The 10,915-nt window shown below is 34.3% G+C and overlaps 1 long non-coding RNA gene across 1 annotated transcript; it reads left to right on the top strand.

The window, feature by feature from the left end:
• Positions 1-3,948: 3,948 nt before the first annotated feature.
• Positions 3,949-10,671, top strand: LOC137616194 (uncharacterized). Its single transcript, XR_011039327.1, has 2 exons — positions 3,949-4,151; positions 9,805-10,671. It is a non-coding gene; the product is annotated as an uncharacterized lncRNA (long non-coding RNA).
• The last annotated feature ends 244 nt before the right edge of the window (positions 10,672-10,915 follow it).

Genomic DNA, 10,915 nt, shown 5'->3' on the forward strand with positions numbered 1-10,915 from the left:
TCAAGACAATCTTAAAAATTGCTTTAAAACTAGTAAGCTTAATTATCACTAAACGATTGGCTTAAGATTATATTACAGTCCTAAATGAACCTACTACAAACTACAGCATATTGATAATGCTTGAAGGCGTGAACAATTACTATAAAAACCGAGGCCAATAAACGGAGATAAACAGGTGATAAACAGTACTGATGACACAATGAATTCATGAGAGAAATAGAAATATTCAGAAATATAACCGTGTGGGAAACATGATAAAAGTTTGCTACAACTATATATGAAGTATCTAAAAAAAAATATATGCGAAAAAAATTAACATGAACATATTTTAACACTTACCATTATCCCACAAACACGCTAGTACTCCTCAAAGTTCCACTATGATCGACAATTCCTCATGAAGCGTTATCACCATGCAACTATAAATTCCAATATAATTTCTAGCAATTAGAAACACTAAATATCGCGCCTTCAACTTTCAATGCAAGCCCTGAATCTCGACCGTTGAGCAAAATTCCATCTGTGCAATTTTGAGTTTCAAGGACTCCAGAATGCGAGCAGAAAGATAGAAACATTTAAAAATTTTCATTAAAAATGATAAATGTCTAGCAACATTCATTCCAGTATTTTTACCGTTTTAAAAAACGGATATATTGACGTAAAGGAGTGATATTACGGTCACCAACCCGTAAAAGATAATAACAAAGTAGAGTAAAAGTACGGTCGCCTGTATTTTACTGAAATACAGCTAAGAATAGTATGTTTTCACGGAGAATTCCGATTAGAATTACGTTTTTTTTAACAGTGTAGCGAAGAACTCTAGCCATAGGAAACGGCATTGACTGCCCCCCCCCCCCCCTCACAATTATGTCTGGCTTTGGTGATTTTCTTTATCTTAATCTTTAGTTATACTTTTTGGAGGGTTTTCATTCACACTCAATTACTGAGTTTGATTTCATTATGTATATTTAGAGAAAATATTTTCAACACTTATTACTCTTTATGTATTTTTGGCCATTATTTTCTTGTTAATTCTGCCTTGTTTTTTTTAGATATTATGGTCGCCTGGTAGTAGCGTCCTTGCCTGGTGATTGTCAGACTGGGGTTGGAATCCCGGTCAAACTCGTTTGTTCCTTTGGTCGCTGCAACCTCACCATCCTTGTGAGCTAAGGATGGGGATTTGGGGAACCTATAATTCTATCTGCTGAGTTATCAGCAGCCATTGCCTGACCGTCCTTGGTCTTTACTTGGGTGGAGAGGGGTTTGGGCGCTGATCATAAGTAACAAAGTCAGTCTCTAAGGCATTGACATGCTTGCTAGGGCAATGTCACTGCTCCTTGCCTCTGCCATTCATGGGTGGCCTTTAAAACTTTAAATCTATTTGTGTTAATTTTTTTCAACCTTCTATGTTGTGCCGTGATAAACGTTTTTTAAGTAACTTTCACAAGGAATTTTCATTTCTGGTCTATTTTTAATTTTCTTCTACTTTTTTAATTTTTTTTTCTGTCTTCCCATTCAACGAGGGCATGCCATTCAAAGGACAGCCATGAGTCTGAATTGGTTCCATTATAGTGGTGTAAGGATTATCTCACAGAGGACTTACTATATTGATGATTTATATCTGAAGGACCCGTGAAGACACAATTTGAATTTCCAAACACAATTTGGATTTCAAAACACAATTTTCATTTTTGAGCAACCGTGAAGACACAATTTGGATTTCCAAACACAATTCGGATTTCTAAACACAGTTTGGACTTCCAAACACAATTTGCATTCTGGAGGAACCGTGAAGACACGGTTTGGATTTCCAAACACAATTTACATTCTGGAGGAACCATGAAGACAAGATTTGGATTTCCAAACACAATTGGGATTTCCTAACACAGTTTGGATTTCAAAACACAATTTACATTCTGGAGGAACCGTGAAGACACAATTTGGATTTCCAAACGCTATTTGGATTTCCAAAAATAATTCACCTTCTGGAGGAACCGTGAAGACACAATTTGGATTTCCAAACACAATTTGGATTTCCAAGCACAGTTTGGATTTCCAAACACAATTTACATTTTAGAAGAACCGTGAAGACGCAAATTGGATTTCCAAACACAACTTACATTCTGGAGGAACCGTGAAGACGCAATTTGGATTTCCAAACACTATTTGGATTTCCAAACACAATTTACATTCTGGATGAACCGTGAAGACACAATTTGGATTTCAAAATATAATTTATATTCTAGAGGAACTGTGAAGACATAATTTGGATTTCCAAACAAAATCTACATTCTGGAGGAACTGTGAAGACAATTTGGATTTCCAAACACAATTTACATTCTAGAGGAATCGTGATGACACAATTTGGATTTCCAAACACAATTTGGATTTCCAAACACAGTTTGGATTTCCAAACACATTTTACATTTTAGGGGAACCGTGAAGACGCAAATTAGATTCCCAAATGCAATTTAAATTCTGGAGGAACCGTGAAGACGCAATTTGGATTTCCAAACCAAATTTACATTCTGGAGGAACCGTGAAGACTAAATTTGGATTTCCAAACAAAATTTACATTCTGGAGGAACCGTGAAGACATAATTTGGATTTCCAAACAAAATATACATTCTGGAGGAACCTCGAAGACACAATTTTGACTTCTAAACATTATTTGGATTTCCAAACATAATTTACATTCTGGAGGAACCGTGAAGACACAATTTGTATTTCCTAACTCAATTTGGATTTCCAAATGCAATTTTTGTTCTGGAGGAACCATGAAGACACAATTTGGATTTCCAAACACTATATGGATTTCCAAACGCAATTTACATTCTGGAGGAATCGTGAAGACACAATTTGTATTTCCATACACAATTTGGATTTTTAAACACAATTTAGATTTCCAAACACAATTTGGATTTCCAAACACAATTCCTACTACAGCAATATTAGTAATTTAATGCCAGGTTCAAGTTCTTTCGTCTGAGGAATTCCTTACTTCAGCAATATAATGTGGAAGTATCGGACTGATTTGTCCTTCTGTCTGGAGTATATTTTGGTGTAACATGAATGACATAAAATAGACCACAGAAGATAACTGGGAAGATTAGGTTACAAATTAGGAAATAAGAAAAGCATAACAGAAATATCACTATAAAAATCTGAAGGAAATAAAAAATAAAGCGGAAAGAAAAATTCATTGGAAAAGGTATTTAAAAATCATTTAATCAGACCCAATCTAGATAATTATAAAAGATAACTAAGTTAACAAGAATAGACTGGAATATATATATATATATATATATATGTATATATATATATATATAAAATGTATATATATACATATATATATACATGTATATATATATATATATATAATGTATATATATACATATATATATACATGTATATATATATATATATATATGTATATATATATATACATATATATGTGTATATATATATATATATATATATATAAATATATATATATATATATATATGTATATATATATATATATATATACACACATTATATATATATATATATATATATGTATATATATATATATATATATATATATATATATATATGTATATATATATATATATATATTATATATATATATGTATATATATATATATATATATATGTACATATACAAGGCTGAATTAAAAAAATGATGGCTAAAATAAATATTAGATAGCATTCATTACTGAAAATAATCTTTATAAAAATACAGAATGTAATCAAGCTGAGTACCGGAGTGTAAACGAAAACTCTCCAAGAAGTATAACGAAAAACCAAAATAAAGAAAATCACCAAATGCAGAAAAATTGTGGGCGATATTTAATGCCGATTTCCGTGGCTACAGAGTCCTTGGCCATCGGTCTTTACCTTCTTGCATTCCGGAGTCCTCGATAGACAATTTGCACAGACGGGGTTTTCCTCTGCGGCTGCGACTCAGCTATGTGTAGTGGAAGTTCAGGGCGCGGTTCAGGTGGTGTCGACAATCGGTAGTTTTAAATGGCGGTGCTACTGAGTAAATTGTGAGATATTTTTGTGCGTGTACGTTTTATGCTAAGGATTGTTAATCAAACGTTTACTGCATTTTGAGGTGTACCGGTTCATTAACTTTGGGAAAATGGTAAGTGTTCTTATGTATGTCTAATTTAGTGTACCTTTGGTTTATTTTATTTAATCTTGGGATGTGGCTAACTCCTAGAATGTTTCAAGGAATGTTCTCATGACTCGTGATGGTTCTTTAGCAAATTCGGCCATTTAATAGTGTTAATGGGTTGCCTATTAGTTGCTTCCGAGGCTTACTGGCCTTTGGTTTAATGGCTTTAATAGGTAATTATAAGTTTTTATTCAATGGGTTTTTCGGTTTTTAGTCTCAAATTGAGGAGTTTAATGGGTCTTTAGCGTCTAAATTTATAGGTTTTTCTTCAATGGGTATTTGTCATGGTTTACACTTTTCTATTTAATGGGTCTTTTGCTTATTAAAATATACGCTTTTGTTTAATGGGTCCGATTTACATGCTTTTGTTTAATGGGTCTTTAGGTTTTAATTTACTTTTTGTTTATTGGGTCTTTAGGTTTTAATTTACTTTTTGTTTATTGAGTCTTTGGGTTTTAATTTACTTTTTGTTTATTGGGTGTTTGGGTTTTAATTTACTTTTTGTTTATTGGGTGTTTGGGTTTTAATTTACTTTTTGTTTATTGGGTCTTTGGGTTTTAATTTACTTTTTGTTTATTGGGTCTTTGGGTTTTAATTTACTTTTTTGTTTATTGGGTCTTTGGGTTTTAATTTACTTTTTGTTTATTGGGTCTTTGGGTTTTAATTTACGTTTTGTTTATTGGGGCTTTGGGTTTTAATTTACGTTTTGTTTATTGGGGCTTTGGGTTTTAATTTACTCTTTGTTTATTGGGGCTTTGGGTTTTAATTTACTCTTTGTTTATTGGGTCTTTGGGTTTTAATTTACTCTTTGTTTATTGGGTCTTTGGGTTTTAATTTACTCTTTGTTTATTGGGTCTTTGGGTTTTAATTTACTCTTTGTTTATTGGGTCTTTGGGTTTTAATTTACTCTTTGTTTATTGGGTCTTTGGGTTTTAATTTACTCTTTGTTTATTGGGTCTTTGGGTTTTAATTTACTTTTTGTTTATTGGGTCTTTGGGTTTTAATTTTTTGTTTATTGGGTCTTTGGGTTTTAATTTTTTGTTTATTGGGTCTTTAGGTTTTAGTTTACTTTTGGTTTATTGGGTCTTTAGGTTTTAGTTTACTTTTCGTTTATTGGGTCTTTAGGTTTTAGTTTACTTTTCGTTTATTGGGTCTTTAGGTTTTAGTTTACTTTTCGTTTATTGGGTCTTTAGGTTTTAATTTACTTTTTGTTTAATGAGTCTTTAGGTCTTAATATATTTTGTGTAATGGGTCTTTAGGTCTCTAAATTTATTTTGTTTATTTAGGTCTTATTTTACAGTATTTTGTTTAATGGGTCTTTAGGTTTTATTTTACAGTATTTTGTTTAATGGGTCTTTAGGTCTTAATTTACAAGATTCTGTTCAATGGGTCTTTAGGTCTTAATTTACAAGATTCTGTTCAATGGGTCCTTAAGTCTTAATTTAAAAACTTTTGTTTATTGGGTCTTTAGGTCTTCATTTACACGCTTTTGTTTAATGGATCTGTGGGCCTCAATTTACGCTTTTGTTTAATGGATCTGTGGGCCTCAATTTACGCTTTTGTTTAATGCATCTGTGGGCCTTAAATTTACGCTTTTGTTTAATGGATCTGTGGGCCTCAAATTTACGCTTTTGTTTAATGGATCTGTGGGCCTCAATTTACACTTTTGTTTAATGGATCTGTGGGCCTTAATTTACACGCTTTTGTTTAATGGATCTGTGGGCCTTAATTTAAGTTTTGGTTTAATGGGTTTGTGTGCCTTAATTTACACTTTTGTTTAATGGATCTGTAGGGCTTAATTTACACGCTTTTGTTTAATGGATCTGTGGGCCTTAATTTACACGCTTCTGTTTAATGGATCTGTGGGCCTTAATTTACATGCTTTTGTTTAATGGATCTGTGGGCCTTAATTTACACTTTTGTTGAATGGGTTTGTGTGCCTTAACTTACACGCTTTTGTTTATTGGATCTATAGGCCTTAATTTACACCCTTTGGTTTAATGGGCTTGTGTGCCTTAATTTACACGCTTTGGTTTAATGGATCTGTAGGCCTTAATTTACACTTTTGTTGAATGGGTTTGTGTGCCTTTATTTACATGCTTTTGTTTAATGGATCTGTAGGCCTTAATCTACACTTTTGTTTAATGGATATGTAGGCATTAATTTACAGTTGTTTAATGGATCTGTAGGCCCTAATTTACACTTTTGTTTACTGGGTCTGTGGGCCTTAATTTACATTTTTTTGTTTAATGGGTCTGTGGGCCTTAATTTAGTCTTTTGTTTAATGGGTCTGTGGGCCTTCATTTACAGGCTTTTGTTTAATGGGTCTGTGGGCCTTAATTTACAGGCTTTTGTTTAATGGGGGTGTGGGCCTTAATTTACAGGCTTTTGTTTAATGGGGGTGTGGGCCTTTATTTAAAGGCTCTTGTTTAATGAGGGTGTGGGCCTTAATTTATAGGCTTTTGTTTAATGGGTCTGTGGGCCTTAATTTACAGGCTTTTGTTTAATGAGTCTGTGGGCCTTAATTTACAGGCTTTTGTTTAATGAGTCTGTGGGCCTTAGTTTACAGGCTTTTGTTTAATGAGTCTGTGGGCCTTAGTTTACAGGCTTTTGTTTAATGAGTCTGTGGGCCTTAGTTTACAGGCTTTTGTTTAAATGAGTCTGTGGGCCTTAGTTTACAGGCTTTTGTTTAAATGAGTCTGTGGGCCTTAGTTTACAGGCTTTTGTTTAAATGAGTCTGTGGGCCTTAGTTTACAGGCTTTTGTTTAAATGAGTCTGTGGGCCTTAGTTTACAGGCTTTTGTTTAATGAGTCTGTGGGCCTTAGTTTACAGGCTTTTGTTTAATGAGTCTGTGGGCCTTAGTTTACAGGCTTTTGTTTAATGAGTCTGTGGGCCTTAGTTTACAGGCTTTTGTTTAATGAGTCTGTGGGCCTTAGTTTACAGGCTTTTGTTTAATGAGTCTGTGGGCCTTAGTTTACAGGCTTTTGTTTAATGAGTCTGTGGGCCTTAGTTTACAGGCTTTTGTTTAATGAGTCTGTGGGCCTTAGTTTACAGGCTTTTGTTTAATGAGTCTGTGGGCCTTAGTTTACAGGCTTTTGTTTAATGAGTCTGTGGGCCTTAGTTTACAGGCTTTTGTTTAATGAGTCTGTGGGCCTTAGTTTACAGGCTTTTGTTTAATGAGTCTGTGGGCCTTAGTTTACAGGCTTTTGTTTAATGAGTCTGTGGGCCTTAGTTTACAGGCTTTTGTTTAATGAGTCTGTGGGCCTTAGTTTACAGGCTTTTGTTTAATGAGTCTGTGGGCCTTAGTTTACAGGCTTTTGTTTAATGGGGGTGTGGGCCTTAGTTTACAGGCTTTTGTTTAATGAGTCTGTGGGCCTTAGTTTACAGGCTTTTGTTTAATGGGGGTGTGGGCCTTAGTTTACAGGCTTTTGTTTAATGGGGGTGTGGGCCTTAGTTTACAGGCTTTTGTTTAATGGGGGTGTGGGCCTTAGTTTACAGGCTTTTGTTTAATGGGGGTGTGGGCCTTAATTTACAGGCTTTTGTTTAATGGGGGTGTGGGCCTTAATTTACAGGCTTTTGTTTAATGGGGGTGTGGGCCTTAATTTACAGGCTTTTGTTTAATGGGGGTGTGGGCCTTAATTTACAGGCTTTTGTTTAATGGGGGTGTGGGCCTTAATTTACAGGCTTTTGTTTAATGGGGGTGTGGGCCTTAATTTACAGGCTTTTGTTTAATGGGGGTGTGGGCCTTAATTTACAGGCTTTTGTTTAATGGGGGTGTGGGCCTTAATTTACAGGCTTTTGTTTAATGGGGGTGTGGGCCTTAATTTACAGGCTTTTGTTTAATGAGTCTGTGGGCCTTAATTTACAGGCTTTTGTTTGAGTCTGTGGGCCTTAATTTACAGGCTTTTGTTTGAGTCTGTGGGCCTTAATTTACAGGCTTTTGTTTGAGTCTGTGGGCCTTAATTTACAGGCTTTTGTTTGAGTCTGTGGGCCTTAATTTACAGGCTTTTGTTTGAGTCTGTGGGCCTTAATTTACAGGCTTTTGTTTGAGTCTGTGGGCCTTAATTTACAGGCTTTTGTTTGGGTCTGTGGGCCTTAATTTACAGGCTTTTGTTTGGGTCTGTGGGCCTTAATTTACAGGCTTTTGTTTGGGTCTGTGGGCCTTAATTTACAGGCTTTTGTTTAATGGGTCCGTGGGCCTTAATTTACATGCTTTTGTTTAATGGGTCTGTGGGCCTTAATTTACACGCTCTGTGGGCCTTAATTTACTCTTTTGTTTAATGGGTCTGTGGGCCTTAATTTACTGTTTAATGGGTCTGTGGGCCTTAATTTACTTTTTTTTTTCTTTTTTTAATGGGTTTTTTAGTCTTTATATACATTCTTAACGGGTACCAAAGTATCAGATTATTCTAACTTTAACTTTGAGCTAAGGTTAATGGAAAAACTGGTTCGTTGATAGTCTTATATTTCAAGAATGTACAAAACTACTTTGCCTTTTCCTGTTTCGCTGCTAGAATTGGTATATAATGTAGACCGTTAAATGTAAACTGCAGAAGCAATGAGGGTTTGTAGTGTTTTTATATACTGTTCTTAAATTTGTCGTTTGACTAGGTTAGAGCTACGCTTGCTTATCATAAACTAACAGATGGTGTTTACATGCAGAAATTATTCAATGTGAAGTTTTCTCTTAAATAGAATGGTAATATTCTCTTTTGATTAACAAAGCAGTTTCTCAATTTGTAGAAGTTACTTTGCTGTTTTTAATATTCTCAATTATTCTATACTAAACTTGTGCATGAAATTTATCTATATAGACTAGTGTGGCTATTAGACATTTTGGTATTTTTTTTTGATAATAGTTAATAACTCTTAATAGTAAATTTCAAAATTACCAAAATTTCAAAATTACCAAAATATATGGATATTGTTCGTAGAATTTTTTTCAGTAAGTTTTCTTGTAGATACCAAATAAACTGCTTTTCTCTAGTGAACTTTTTTTAACAATACAGAATGGACTGTGGTGCAAAATAAAATTCAACTTTTGTTTTTAATTAAATGATAATGTTTAAAATACTCGCATACTCATATTACCTTTTGGATGTTGCTATTTTACATTGGGTTTAGAATACCAGGTGTTTGGTATCTTGTTAAAAATCGTAGACGGTTTAGATTTTAAGATTGATAACAAAAGCCAGGCAAAAAGAGCAAATGGTCTGGGTGGTAAAGAGTTTACGGGGTGGGAAGTCTTACTGATTAGGGAAGGTCTTTTCTATCTTAAAGGGTTCGGCCTTTTTAGTTTCAAACATGGCTTACAACTAAAGGTACACTTTGACTGTGGGTACACTTTGACTGTGGGTACACTTTGACTGTGGGTACACTTTGACTGTGGGTACACTTTGACTGTGGGTACACTTTGACTGTGGGTACACTTTGACTGTGGGTACACTTTGACTGTGGGTACACTTTGATTTTAAAGATTTTGCAAAACCTAGAATTTGTACCTTGTGGCTTCTTGTTGAAGAGACTAGTAGATTTTATTTTGTATGTAATTTTATGTTCTTACGTGCATAAAGGCTATTAAAACTGCCCCGTTATTAACATTAAAACATCTATTTAACAGGCTGAATGTTGAACTACAATGGTGCAAGGCCAACCGGTCTAGTCTGAGACTAGAGATCTACCCTTGAAAAATTTCGTCATAGGAGATTGAAGGCAGTTTTATGGTAGCACTCTAGATTAGCAAATTGGATTAAAAGTGTCGTGCCTGATGAGAGTAAAGAAATAGTTGGCTCCACTGGGAAGAACTTCGTAATCTGGCAACGAGATCGCGTCTTCTCACAGCTTTCACTACTGTCCTGAGCCACCCAAGTTGACTGGAGCGTTGAGGAGAGGCGCTATAGCGTAGTAAACAGATTGGATGGAATGTAGTAAAATACATCGGTGAATTGACTTGGCTTTAGTGGTGCAGCAATCTGAACAAAGTTAAACTCCCAAGTCGCCTTTAACTGATTTACAGAAGACAAACAAATAAAATCCATGAAAACAAACTTTTCACATAAATTTCCAGTTTTAAATTTGACCCTGTTGGTGAATAAAATTAATAAAAGGAAAGTGTTAAGAGATCTGTTGTGCTAAACTAACTGATTTTATAACCTAAAATAGATCTGTTGTGCTAAAATAACTTTGTATGATTTTATAACCTACTTGTGTACAAATGTAGTGCTTTTGAAAGTAGCAAGTAAGCTATTAGTCCATGGTACTGTAAAATATTTAAAGCTTGACAAAGCTTCAAATCTAAAGTTATGGTACGAAAACCACCCTAAAGTGTTATCGTAGAGAGATTTGGGCCTATTTAACTGTTGAAGATTGGCTGTTCCTGAAGTAACTGTTTTATGGAATTTTTTAGATAATGTAACTGTATACCTAAACTAAAAATTCTAATTGTGGAGTGAAGGCAAAAAGGTCTTAATACAGGATATTAATAAGATTATTAATTATTTATTTATATGCTAAGCTACAACCCTAGTTGGAAAAGCAGAATGCTATAAGCCCAGGGGCCCCAACAGGCAAGAGCCCAGTAAGTAAAGGAAATTGGGAAATAAAATATTTCAAGAGTAACTACATTAAAATATTTGCTATATAAACTATAAAAAACAAGGGGAAAAGAAATCATAGAATAGCGAGCCTGAGTGTACCCAAGAGCAAGTGGTAGACCATGGTACAGAGGCTGT

Source organism: Palaemon carinicauda, chromosome 22, assembly GCF_036898095.1.
Source record: "Palaemon carinicauda isolate YSFRI2023 chromosome 22, ASM3689809v2, whole genome shotgun sequence".
In the NCBI taxonomy this organism is placed as follows: domain Eukaryota; kingdom Metazoa; phylum Arthropoda; class Malacostraca; order Decapoda; family Palaemonidae; genus Palaemon; species Palaemon carinicauda.